Below are 14,773 nucleotides of genomic sequence, written 5' to 3' on the forward strand. Positions count from 1 at the left end.
TTAAGAGAAGGTGGTCCTTACCAGTCAAAAAAAAAAAAAAAAAAAAAAAAAAAAAGAGGTGATGCAACTATCTGCTATCTGTGGGAATGACTTGAGATTCAAACAGTAGATTGTCACATCTCCAGGACAAGTTCCATAACATTTCCATCCCCTACACATAGGCCTTCAGTTTCTTCATTGCATTGCATGCTTTCAGAGGCAAAGCATGTATAGGGGTTGTTAAAAACAGAAACAGAACCTACATGCAGTGCCAGCCAACTAGAGGTAAAACAGCATCCATGACTGCAACATAAACCTATGTCTGAAAGGAAATACTTGTTCCATTTTCCCTGTATCTGCAATAATCCAGGATAATAGCATAGGAAAGAAGTTTCAATATTTGATAAGAAGCACATGATGTTAGCAGTGGGTATTATGGCTCAGTAGTTTGTGTTATCCCCAGTCCACTCCTCTATGAAGACATTACTCCTAATTAGGTTAGGTACAGATTCATTCCTTGGATTAAGCTATAATTCAAAGCACACTTGTGCTCTCAGACACTTAGTTTGTATGATCAATGACTTTTTTGCATGTCTGATGTAGTCCCATTGATTAATATTTTGGCTCACATGCATATTGTATCACACTGACTCAACGTTTTGCAGTAATGGTGGAAAGCAACACAACAGATGTAATACAATTCAATAAACAAAGCAAGAGGAATAACTTTCTGATCAATAAGCTAATCCATTTGGTGAGATAGAAGGGATCAGTTTGCAGGCTTGATTTATTTTTCCCTTAGGCAATGCATGAATGCCCTCACAATTATGAATCTCATGTGTCTGACTTACCAGAAATCTCTGGTGTAAACGTGTACATGTAAGTCATGTAGTACAGCTGATTGATGCTTGATGTTTTTCCATGACGCTCACTGTAGGAAAGCTCTGCGAGATGTAAAGAGCCTGTACATGAAGTAGTTTCCCAAATGCTAGAAGTGCCCTCTTTTTTTTTTTTTTTTTTTCTGCAGAGGCTTCACAGTGGACCACAGATACAGGGAAAATGGAACAAGTACTTCCTTTCAGACATAGGTTCATGCTGCAATGGTGGACCAGGCCCAGTCAGCATGATGCTGCCAATCAGTCTGTGCTTGGGGAGACCTGAGCTGCAAGACAGACAATATATCAGATATTGTTCACTAACACAACTGTCAGGCTCTTCTGACCAAAGGTAAAATAAATCTGGAAAGTCCAGCATGCAGGTAGTAGTCAGAGCTACTCAACTAAAATCTAGTGGTTCCAAGCACAATATCAGGCTGAAAAGGGTCAAAAAGAGGTTTACTCACCTTAACACCTTTTTCTGTTCCAGAGATCCCTTTCAAAAGCATCATACTTAGCCTTGTCTCTCAGAGACATTCACCTGCATAGCCAGATGACTTCACCCTTGCCCAGAGCACTAGATGCTTCTCTGCACGATAACTGAAACAGTCCCTGGCTGCCCTTAGCCCTGGTAATATCTCCAGTCCCTGTTCTTCCAGGGTACTCCTGTCCTTGAGAACTAGGGGAAGGTGAGTAGTTTTTAATATGCTTATGGAACTGTAGCTCAATCTGTATGTCAATGGCACTTATTATGCTTACTTTCTATGAGGGAAGTGGTGTGTATAGCAAGAGAAAGTCAGAGTACCTCCTGTTGTTCACAACAAAGATTTGAGAAATTCATAATGTCAAAAGGGGGGTGGGGTCCTATAATGTGTTTTTTAATGAGCTTCTGAGATTATACCTGATGGCAGAAGTGATCAACACCAGAGACAGAACTCACTCCAAGTTTTCACTCATGTTTGTTGGCCAAGTATAATGAATTAGAGCCCGGAGGATCTCCTGTTAGCACAACACTAGTTTCATGGCTATCAGGTGGGAATCTCAGTCTGATTGTTTGTCTGAGAGAATTGCAGTTCCTCATTTCAAATTTCAAAAGGATGGGCAGCAATTTGTCTCAGCACCTTTGTTCTTTCTTCTTCACAGCCACATGCTAAAACCAGGATGTTTTACTGTCAGCTGTTAGTACTTGACATAACATTCTTCAACCCACCTTTTCCTCTTCTGCTGTCTTTTGCTTTGTCTGAGACTGCAATCTGACATAAACCAAGATAGCTGAGTGCCTCAAAGAAAAGTCAGAAGTCACTGTCATGAGACACAGCTTGACTGCATATTAGCAAATACTCAAGCAGTTTGCAAATCTCCTAAGTCTGATCCTCTTTATGTTTTCTGATGTTTTAACAAGTCAAGATTTAAAAATCTATCATGAAAATCTGGTAATGACTTTTCAAATGGGTTGGATTGCCTTTAGGATCCTAAGCATAAACTTTCATCTCTTCTGTCCTGTAAGTTGCAGCGACCCTTCCTAATACCCAGATGTTCCCCCTCAGATACCTTTCTTCTCTAGCTCATCACTTTCTGATACATTCACCTTTCAGGAGGCTTTTTTTTTTTTTTTAGTCTTGATCTCTGCCTGTAGCTGATTTTTCTTTTCTCTACTTGGTTAAAAAAAAAATATATTAAAAATGTAGTTAAGAAAAATGTATTTTCCCTATAGAGAAAAAAAATCCAGGTTACATTTTAATAATTACAGAATCCTAAGGAATAAGAAATATTCAATGTGGAAATAACTCAGAGGAAAAGGTGCTTTTGAATCTCCCTCGAAGGGTCACAATGTGACTCACATGCATACATGCTTTTGCCCCAGGCTGCCAGCCATTGTCCTCTTTTGCAGCCCATAATTGCTTTTCATGCTTCTGGATGCCTCCTTGCTCACTGGGCTTGTGCAGTTTCTCTTTCCTCCAAGCCCTCCACAAATGAAGGTGCTTTCCACTGCTGTTCTCTTCACAGACATATATAGTTAACCCTGCCTCTCAGAGTACAAAGAAACTCAAGTTAGAAAATTCAGTCAGTATTTCAGAGGTGCCTCATCTAAAGGGGAAAAATGCCATATAGAGTAGAAACTGTTGTTATTTCCCTTATTAAAAGACTAAATTAAAAAAAAAAAAAAGAAATTTATGAGTCAGAGGCCTTAAATATTAGTTAGAAAACTTTATTTGAATATTTCCCCTTCTCTTGCACAGTCACATTGTACTTTAATGTTTGACATATTCCTATTTACAAATAATTCTGTACCATACACTTTTTTAAAAAGCTCATTTTGATAATATCACAGATAGGTGACAGACAGACAGATGGACACATATGTAATATACAAACAGCAAGATTTAGATCTTCTGGCAGGACATGTTTCTAATTCAAAACAAAGAACAACACTACTGGGTTGTTTTCTATGACTGGCCTGGTCTATTCATGCTTCAGGCTAAGTTTTATGATACAGTAAACCCTGACCATTAGAAATCTTTTCTTTAAAATGTGCGGGGTTGGTGACACCCCTAGAAACATCCAAAAAGATGAAGGGAGCAAGGGTAGCACTGTCCAACTTTGGCACCAGGACATCTGGCAAATGTAGCCTCACCTCAATATTAGACCTAGAGAAGGCTTTTTAGTTAATTAAGTAATTGCTTTCTACAATTTCCTGAGGAAAGGAAATGGAGAAGGATGTGCTGATCCTTTCTTTCTGGTTATCAGTGATAATACATGAGGGAATGGCACAAAACTGTACCAGGGAAGGTTCAGACTAAATATTAGGAAAAATATCTTTATCACGTGGGTTGTCAAACACTGGAATAGGCTTTCTAGAGGGGTGATTGGTGTCCCATATTTGTCAATGTTCAAAAGGCGTTTGGATAATGCTCATTATAATATGCTTTAACTTTTGCTTAGCCCTGAAATGGTCAGGCAGCTGGACCTGATATCATTGTAGGTCTCTTCCAACTGAACTATTCTGTTCTGTTCTGTTCTGTTCTGTTCTGTTCTGTTCTATTCTATTCTATTCTATTCTATTCTATTCTATTCTATTCTATAGTATTTAAACTTAATGTGGCAGCATTAAAGTGGAAGTTTAGGACTGGTGAATGCTATCATCAGTTGCACAGTCTGTTTTCCCAGAGAAAACATATTCCCACAGAAAAGACTCATAATAAAGACAATGGGTGATGAAGGTAATAAAAAATTTACAGATACAACAGAAGAAAATAATTACATGTGGCATTGTTGTATACTTAGATAAAAGAGTTAATGATAGCTTGGGATGTTTCTGCTATTGATTCTACAATTTCTGCTGTAGCAATAATATATCATAGCAATAATATAATCATAGAACTGTTGAATTGACTTCATATGAGCACTAATGAAACTAATCAATCTTTCTATTGATAATATGTAATTGTACATAACCATATAACTAACCTTGCAACAAGGCTCCTTAAAGAGAAATATGTACAGGACAGGTACAGTTTTCAGCTCCAAATTCTGAGTGTTCTTGGTAGCAATACTCAGCATTGCAGTTATTTGGGTTCCACATTGAATAGTAATCGCTGGATTGAGCATGTTGAACTAGAACTGCTTGTTAGTCTATCTGGGGAAGTCAATTTTGATAACAGCCATTATTCAAAAAAAAAAAAAAAGGCAAACAAAAAAAAAAGCAAACAAACAAACAAAACCAACACAAAATGTGGCAAACTTTTCTGGTTGTGATTCTCACAGGTGTATTTGCACAGGAGACAGAAGCATCAAGAGCTGTGTGCAATTTTTCATTACCTACCTCTCCACTGTCTTCCTCTTTGAAGAACTTATCACTGTTTTTACTGGGGTTTTTAACAAGGTGCTGTTAATAGTAAAACAGCTCCTGTGGCTTTGTATCCTTTGTGGGAAACCACAATGGCATAACCAAGGCGCTTGTTGTGGCCGTGACCTAGCTATGGCCAGAAACCCCTTGCAATCCATAACCTCCACTTTTCAGTTTTCAACTGACATCAGATGTTGGTTAGAGCCATTGATTATCTGGCTTACCATCTATCATCTACCTCTTCACCTGTTTTTACATGAATGGCTTGGGAAATAGCTCAGTTCCCATAAGCATTTTAATGGAAACATACCACATCACTAAACTTCTTTTATTTCCTCAGGTGGTCCTGGTTGTTTCCCTCCTTTCCACTGGCATCAGCAAGCAGAAGACAGCTAGTGTGTTTTCTCAACAAAGGCCACAAGTATGGGTACTTCAGACTGTTTGCAGGACTGAAGCCTGTAAAAACAAGCATAATTTGTTTTAAGGAGCCAGAACTCTGCTTTGATGAGATTTGTTCTGCACCTCCCTGTATGGCCAAGTGCTACACATTACCTGCTTAGGACAGACCCCTTTACAAAAGCATGATAGAAGTGTATGAAGGAGGCCAGCATACAAGGATAATGAATGTAGTAGTCCTACAGCAATGATGGAATCATAACGAGTCCATCTTGGCATACCTGTTCTTTAGCTATTTACAGAGAACAGACATATAAAAAGCACACCGTACTGATTTCCCTTTTGCTGAAAAGGTGTAAGGCGCAATCCCCTTGTCTGTGGAGTGAGAAACCTTCCAGGGCCATGACACTGCATTCAGGCTTGAGAGGTGTGCTGCAAGCCCTGCTGAAGTGGGGGATGAAATTGTTGTTCAAAGCAAATGTCATTTGGAGGCCAGGAAAGATCCATGGAGAAATGAAAAAGAAGAGAAGGAAGAAAATGCAGCCATACTATTGAGGTTTCAGTATGGAAACCACTAGCTGGATCACACTGAGGGGAACTGAATGCTGGAGGGAAGGCATGGATGGGAATATTCATTTGGTGACCCAGTCTGACCATTTGGAGCAGATACACATGGCCAGTCAAAATGGCATGGAATGAAATAGAGAGCAGAAATCCTTTTCATAGAGGAGGTTTGCAGCCCTGCCCCCTTTCCCTTCCTGGTGTTTGCTGTGGGTAAGTGCATATTAAGTGACAGTGAAGCAGCTCAGTCCAATTTTAAATGGATGCTGTGAAGTGGGCTTTTGACAACTTATTAAAAATTTAAGTATAATTCCAAACCCTTGGGGCACTTGATTTTATAGCAAACATTTCTCTGTGTGAATAGCGATACATGATGTCTGTCAGCAAGCCAGCTACAATAGCCCCAGGCTGATTTTCCAAAAATAAAATAGCAGTCTATATCTGTCAGGACTGTGCTGGTGCCATGTTGTACATGGGCACTTCTTTAACTTCATAATTCACACAGCTGAAACGTGTCTAAGAGTTGGCTCGTGTGGTCTTACAATCTGAAAGAAACTCTGTTCTCTTCCTCAGTGTGGCATAAACAGAGTAGCTACGGGTAATGGGCTTTCAAAACACAGGTTATGTCAGAAAAGTGTGATTAACCAGTGTTAAAGAGGTAGATTAAAAAGAAGAAAGAAGAAGAAGAAGAAGAAGAAGAAGAAGAAGAAGAAGAAGAAGAAGAAGAAGAAGACGATGACGACGACGGAGGTCCATTCATTTTAAACTGAAAATACAGTTACGCAATTTTGTTGTTGTTGTTTTAAGGGAAGCAGCATAAAAGAAATAATGTGCTTCAACAGATCACAGACCTTGATTGTAACAAAGACCTAAAGTTGACTGAGCTCATAAATGAGTTGGTATTTGACAGCTGGCACAAATATAGCCCCTCTGGGTTTTGTTTTCTCCATTTATAAAACAGGCAGTAATGTGCATCCCACAACTGCGATTTGGTTTGCAACCACAGTTTTGTGTCTGCAAGCACCTATACAAAATCTGTGTAAAGTGCGAATACGTTTACTGAAAAGGAGGTTAATTATTTAGTTTTGTTTTAATATAGACTAGAATCAATTGCACTGGAATGTTTTAGCAAAAAAGACATACTACTCTGGAGAATCTAACAGATTGGGAGGCTAACAAGGCAACTGTATGGAAGCCCTTAAATTGACTGACTTGCAATGACAAGTCATGCCTTCTCCTTCCACAAAGGGATAGGTAGCCAAACTCTCTTTGGAGACAGTAGCTTTTACAAAGCAGGATAACATTATCAGTTAAGACTGGCAGTTGGAACAAGACTTCAGATGCAGATAAATATGGGATTAGCATGGGAACCAGGTGGCAATGTTCTTGACTGTTCTGCAGTACTAGCATGTGCACTGCTTTTCTCAGTAATAAATGAGTAGTGACCATGAGAAGTGTTTGCAAAATCAGCTTTCCTGACACTATGTTGTTATTTGTGTAAGCTTTTATTTTCTGCCCCACCCCCACCCCCCAAATCAATAAATAGATCTTGTCGAATTCATACATGTGTATGCAGTATTTGAATAGTTAATAATGTGAATATCTCTCTGTACTTGTTTCAACACACATATTTGTGCATATCTATATATATGCACTTGACTTCCAGTTCTGGTAAGACCGATAGCTGGACTGAGGGAACTTCTTTGAAAAAGAGAAAGAGCAGAACTAAGTAGTGCTTACTTTGCAAGTGCTTTCTGTTTTGTCAATTTGGAGACCTATACTCAAGACTCCTAATCAGTCATATAGTATATGTATAGTACTTATAACTGTGAGTATTAAAAGAACATTACAGGGAGCACTGAATTTATACTTTCTTTTCTCTATTGCAAAGTTAATGAATTGTGACAAATTTACAGAGCTATTGTATTTCAAACATGGGAGATGATATTGTATAGTCCCATTTGACTGAAAAACTGATTCTTTAATACTCTGTTTTTCCTTACAGAATGGAGATCCGAAAGGATGCCACTGTCTCCATTTCAGTTAAGAGGACATGAAAAACCAAAAGATGAGGCCATGGAATGCAGTCACTTTTTAGAGATGGTAACGTAACAGTTCAATTTGTCATTGCATTAATGCAGCTGACCACTAAGGAAAATGGATCCTCTGTTTACTGTGGTCACATTCTGAAATGAATTCTCTCACTGTGTCATACTATTAATAAGATTTATACATTCTGTGAAAAGCAGGGCAATTGTATCATATGATCTCACGTATAAACTGATCAAATTTAAAGCAATACAATTTACAAGTTTTGCCTGTGTTTGGGGTAATATTCTGTTCTGTAGGTTCAATTATTTTTTCTTTTTTCTTTTCCTTTCCTTTTTTTTTTTTTTTCAGTTTCAACTCTGAATTCATTTATAGACAGTGTGTATTTACTTGTTTTTGTGCCACTGCCACAGGTTTTTCCTCAGCTCTCATTTTGCTAGTCCAAAACATCCAAACAGGTTAGGCTTTCTATCAATTGCTACAATTCTTTCAGCTCTTTTCTGCATCTGTTCCTCTTCCATTTCAGTACATCTTTCCTCATCATGTAGGATCAAAATTGTACACTGTCTCATATGGAATCTTCTCATACTGTCTAGAAGTACATGAAAAGTACTCTGGGAAATACTTACAGTTGAATAGCACTTGCTTTTCTAAAGAAAAGTAGCTTTTGGTCTCAACAGAACCTTACATTATTGATTCTAAGCTGCTGGGTCTTTGTTACTTGTACTTTAAGTTAGGTCTGAAAGTCAGCAAGACTATATAAATGACATATATTTATATAATAAGATATATATATATATATAACAATAATATAACAATATAGATTACTATAATTGCAAATAGATGTATTGGATGAAAAAGAAGTACAAAACTATCTAAAATGTAAGACAGAAGAAAAAAAAAACATGAAAGTGGGCAAGAAATGTTACATTTGTTAGGAGTGCTGTGTATTGTTAGGGGAATACTTACTGCTACATCACATAGAAATGATATATGTTATTGCACTGTTTATGAGTGTAATTATCATATCTATTGTGTCCGTTATCTATCTTGCTCTCCATCAGAAGGGGTGTTTTTAGCTTCAGTCCCATCTTATGTAGGTTGTATTTGCTTTACTAAAGAGGACTGTATTGCTCCTCAATGATGCATGTTGGAGGCACTTTGCAAACACCTTCAAAAGGTATTAAAGACATGGCAGCAAAAGAAAATAATTTAGTTACATGGAATGGGCAGAAAACAGTTTTTTCTCCCTTCTCTCTTGCTACTGAATTAAACAATAGAGTTTGTCCTTATGTCATTGGCTTCATTGTGGAAAAGTCATGATTCATCTGTATGCTTAAGTCAGTTTAAGCACAAGCATAGTAACCTGTACTGAGAAAAAATAATTCCCACTCCTATCTTGTGCTGTTTTCTTGAAAGTATGTGCTGAGCAGAAAGGGATAAGTGTATTATGGAAATGGAATGGAAGAAATACATTAATGGATACAGTACTTCACTGTTTTCACCCCTCTTTGTCCCAGTCTTAACTAATATGCATGACACAAGAATACAGGACTAGGAGGAACCTCCTGGTCACAAAGTTGAATGTCAAAATACCTCAGTATCACTGTAAAGCCTCTTTCATCAGCAGCTCACAAACAAGTTTCTTCAGACAGAATTCCTATTTTACGTATTGGCTGGGTTACTCTGCCCTCACTGCAGTTGTGCTTTGCAGTATCACACCATCACTGATATGAAAATACTATGTACAATACCAAAATACCATACAGCATAATAATGACATGAAAGATCCAAGATATTTTTTTCTAGTATAAAATACTCATTCTCTGAAGATTGACTAACTGCACTTACTTCATTCCTAGTAAAAATTTCCCAAGAGACTCTAGACTTCAAGTGAAGATTTTATACAAGGGTGTATCTATAGATCAGGACTATATTTGTGTAGTTTAAAATACATCTGTTTATTCTCTTCAATAAGGTCCTGTCATTTGACTTAAGCTACTTCATTTAAAATAATTTTTTCTACCTCAAAAATGCAGGCCTTCACTCTTTTGCACTGCTATTATGTAATTCTCACTTTCTATCAAATATTTCAAGGCATAATAATAGCAACATTAAAACTGTACTTTTTTTTTTTTTTATATATAGACATTTCTATGGAGTATATCACCAGGCTCTACTTGCTGAAGTTGGAACAGATGTCCAAGAATGGTACAAAGACAGAAACCTTGTTTACAAGTGAATTGCTCATTGGGAGAAAAAAAAAAAATCAGACAGTCACATCTTTTGTAATGTGTACCTTTTCATGTGTGTACAAAAGCGCAAGTTTGTGTTGTTTCCAAAGCCCCTACACTGGAATTAAGAGAGTTCTTTGGCTACATTCAGAGGGATGCAATGTGTTTTCCATGGCCTTGAACTACAAGAAAATCTGACACTGTGTTGCAAGGCTGTCAGGCACTTGCTGGTGACAGCTCATATGATGAGATAAAATTGAGAAGTAGATATGATACCAATCCTTTTCTCAGCCAAATAAGGAAAGAAAAAAGAGAAACAATGGTGTCTGTAAAGCAAACCTTAGTGGAATCATATCAGGAATTTACCATGAGACTGTACTGAACTCCCAAGATGACCAGTCATATTTTTGGGCATAGTTGACATAGAGTTGACATAGTTGGACATAGAGAAAATAGAGAGAAAAGCCAAGGGTGTGGAAAAGAAAAAGGAGGAAGACAGAAGTTGTTAAAATACTAAGACTGAAAGCTCCTCTGGTATTTCGTCTGCACATTTCCCTGCTCCCTTTAAGCTGATAATTAGCCAGAATGACATGGAAACCTCTAAAACCATGGCATTGATTCCAGCTGATTCCAGATTTCAATGGGAAAAATGTATTGTAATATTGTTTCCAAGGAGAAAGTACCCTGTAATACAGTTATATATACATATATATATGATGCATACATATGCGTCTTATGTGCCAGAAATATCCATTGAAAATATTACAAAAGGGGCAAATGAGAACTGATTTCTGGTCTACAGTGGACAGTTTGAAGCTGAAAATTGTCCAGTACATCTAAAGCAATTTTTCTATTCAGGACTTGAGTGAGGATGTTTCAAAGCTGGTTAGCATATCCAGTCAACAACATCCAACTCTACCGGGTACTGTCTGGTAACTCTAATACAGGAATCAAAATACTCCAGTTATGCTTATGCTTGACACTGTGGGCTCCTTGGCAATGTCCTTTTAATTAGAAAATTTGGGAAAAGATCTAAAGCAACTAGGTTAAACTAAAAGTGCAAAAATGAGATGTACTGATACAGACAGGTTAAGGGTTAGACGAAACAACATAACCATCATCCACAACAAATGCTTTCAGTGTTTCAGAGGTTGTGCAAGGAATATGTATGTTCATTTCCACTTACCTGTATTTAATCATTTCACCTACCTGCTGTTATTCTCAAAGCAAGGATAAGCATTAGTGTGACAACACAGGACACTTCCACACTGATACTCAAAGGTTTCAGAGGCACTCACTATTTTTCTAGGGATGGTAGAAATACATACTTACCTCAGGACTGTTGTATCGGCAGAGCAACCTTCAGATTCAACACTTGAGTATGTTCTGTGACTACCAGGGTAACTCAACCAACTGAGTTTGAGATGCAGATAGCCAAAGATGCCTAAGTCAAGGAATGAAATCCTGGCTTCACTGGAGTCAGTGCAGATTAAGGCTTTGATCTCAATGTGAATTTAACAATATTTTTTAGAAATGTCAGGCATAGCTTCTGAGCCTAATTGATGGAAACATTTTTATGAATGTCAAATTTTAAAATGTCATTTTTACCTCAAGCACATGACTTGCTTCTATATGGATTCTTTTTTACAACACAATAAATGACACATAGCACTTTGATTTTTATACACACCATTCTGAAAATGGGATCCTAATACCTGGAATTGCTGCTGGGATGTGGAACAACATTGACAACCTCCAGCTTTGTGTCTGAACAGCTATATGGTTGACAATACTGAGCTATGTAACAGCAATTTCAAATACTTAACTGGGTGTTAATTATGGCATATGTACCAGTGCCCACTGTACCCCTTCATACTATTCACTGAGCTAGAGGTGATACTTCTCATTTTAGGAAAAAAAAAATGCTTTTCTATGATTAATGCTTCAGATTAAGTACCCAACATTTCTGCAGTGCATACACAACAGCTTAAGGAAACCAAACTAAAATCAGCTCTTCAACTGCATCTACAATACCTTCCATTATTCCCACAGAGCTCCCACAGAAACAGCTGCAAGTCAAGGACTCAGAATGCGAAGCAATATAAATTCTTCATTCTTCCTCTAGCCTCCATCAGGCGCTTTGCTATCAAACAATGAAAAAGTCAGAATGTAAATGATGCTAGAAAACATATATATAAAATGTACATACATACGTATACACAGACACGCTGTATGCATTAGTCCAGGTGCATACAGCAGTACTGAACTGCAGCTCTCTATATACACTTCACAGAAACAGAGACCCTGTTATGAGCTACTGCCTCTATTTCTTTTTCCATACACTCAGGCTATTGTAACATCTTCTCTCCCAGCAGTGCTTCCTTTTTCTTGACCTTTTACCCTCTCTGCTTCAGCTTTTCTATGAATGGCAATGAAACAAAAGTAGAGAAAAATCAACAGAAAAGTAATTAACAAGAAGGAGATTGTTGCAGCTCCTCAGAGGTATCCTTAGAGAGTGACTGTCTGAGATCATCAGTGCAACAGAGGATATCAGAGTCAGGGATAAACAGGAATGGGCAGAACTGGAAGGACAAAATAACAAAAAACAAACAAAACAAAACAAAACAAAAAAACAGATAAGGTAGACATTCGTTATTTCCGAGCCTCATTTTGTTAGAAGAAATAGACTTGTAGAATCACAGATTTGTTTGGGTTGGAAGCAACCTTAAAGATGTCAAATTCCAACCTCTCTGCTGTGGGCATGGATACCTCAGAGCCCCATCCAACTTGGCATCCACAACTTCTCTGGGCAACCTGTTCCAGTGCTTCACCATCCTCTGAGCAAAGAATTTCTTCCTTAATTATGCAGTTTAGGCTGGTGCTATGCTTTTAAACTATAGTTGTAGGCTGTATGGTTATAACCATACTTCAGCTCCTTGAAATTTTAATTTCTGTTTGGACAGTATCAAAGAGTGATATTGGAAGGTTAGTCTGTTAATGCCCAGTTATTCAATACTACATTGACAAATTAAATGGGAAGATGCTGTAGATATTTAGACTCTTGATTGTTAAACTGCTATCAAGCCTTACCTACTTCATCTAGCTGTACCTTGAGTAATATAAAAGGTAATACAGATCAAGGAATTTCAAATGTATGCCCCAAGCCTTCACATATATTACAACAGTAAAACCCAATAATGAACTTGTTCCTTAGGCATTATTAATAGGATTTGGATAACCACAGCAAAAGCCCTTAGTGCTGAAATTATATTCTTTTTGTTGACAACACGTTACCTAATGGGACTATGTGAATCTGAAAAGAAGATACACTGATTGACATGAATATTACAGTATTAAAAAAATGACTTCAGTGAGGTGCCCCTGTAAGTTAATATTGTTTTAATTTATTCCCCCCCTCAATTGTCTCAAGGAATATTTTCAAATGAAAATCATATGCTCATGCCTTCTAGCTGGAGTTAAGTACTAAGATAGCAGGTTTTAAAATGTCGGTTGTGGGGATTAAAAGACCTCCTACCAGGAAACCATGTCTGGTGCACATTTCATAAGGGGGCCAGAGCGAGGTTCTACTCTGAGACTGCTTATTCTCACTTACTCTCTTCATCACAAAATCCATCAATGACATTTTACATGTCATTTGCCTCTGGAAGCTGTCCTTCCTCAGCCTATGGCCAGGAGGTGAAATTATATATTCCATAAAATTACTGAATATTACATTCCTAGTTCCATCATCTATTAATATGACTGCTCCTGAGGAAAGACAGACCAACTTAGGTAAAAAAAGAGTGCGGCAGCTGGAAGGGAACAGTTAATTATTAACTAGGAAGTTTGAAAGAGGAATGTCTCACAGAGGAGGCTGTCCCTTGGCAGTTTAACATTCCCTGGCTGTCCAACATGCACTTTCCCCTGCCCTCCTTGGGCTTTTCCTTATGTGCAACCTGAGCATGCAACGAGATGGAAGGAAAAACATATTCTGCTTTTTCCCCTTGTTCCTGGTTTCTGTATTCTGCCAATTAGCACACAGTCTTAGGAAAGGATAAGAGCAAAGCAGATCTGAGTAGAAGTCACTTTCAAGGTACAGTTTTACTGGTGTTGGACTACAGTGTCTTGAGCAGTTATTGGCAACACACTACAAGCTTTTATTTCCCTGCTTGCTGCCCCCATGCTACTAAACCCCCTTGCCAGCCACATAAGGCAGGTGCCAACTGCTGGTAGGTAACCAAAGAAAAACAGAGGTTGCAAGATTCCTTGGGCCATTATATGACTATTTTCCTAACCTTTGCTGGAGCTCTGTGCCCTCTCAATCCTAGTGTTACATGATGGGAATAGAGGCGGGGGGCTGGTTCCTTATTTCCATGATTTGTAAAAAGGTAAATGTTCATATCAGGTTTATCACTGAGAGGAAGAGTAAAAAGGGTTTTAAAGGCACTTTGCATGTAAGTACTCATGAAACAATACTGTTATTCTCATGCAGCAGGCAGTAAGCAACAGAAAGAGACAAAATGACTTAGCAATGCAAAATAAGCTCCAGGCATCTGGTAATTGTACATTTTTCTTTTAAAACCCCTCACAACACTGAATTGCACTGGGTCAATCTGACCTGTTCTTGACTGTTTTTGTAGTGGTCGGAAATCTTTGTGACTCACAGTTTCAATTAGAACAACATTTTAGATTGTTCAGGTATGGAGCGGGGCGGGGGAGGGGGAGGGGGGAAGAAGAGAAGAAAAAAACAACCTCAAGCCTAAGAAAAAGAACAACAACAACAACAACTCTTTATTTGCACCCACTTTGTACCCAAAAGGGCTCTTGTTTTC

General features: G+C 38.0%; 1 long non-coding RNA gene across 1 annotated transcript in view; it reads left to right on the forward strand.

The window, feature by feature from the left end:
- LOC121065928 overlaps nucleotides 1-10,093 on the forward strand; it is a 77,113-nt gene extending 67,020 nt beyond the window's left edge. The window contains exons 2-3 of the long non-coding RNA XR_005817398.1: nucleotides 7,664-7,761; nucleotides 9,856-10,093. This is a non-coding gene — a long non-coding RNA (uncharacterized LOC121065928). The remainder of the gene's footprint in view (nucleotides 1-7,663; nucleotides 7,762-9,855) is intronic.
- Nucleotides 10,094-14,773: the final 4,680 nt, after the last annotated feature.

Source organism: Cygnus olor, chromosome 2 (genome assembly GCF_009769625.2).
Source record: "Cygnus olor isolate bCygOlo1 chromosome 2, bCygOlo1.pri.v2, whole genome shotgun sequence".
Taxonomy (NCBI): domain Eukaryota; kingdom Metazoa; phylum Chordata; class Aves; order Anseriformes; family Anatidae; genus Cygnus; species Cygnus olor.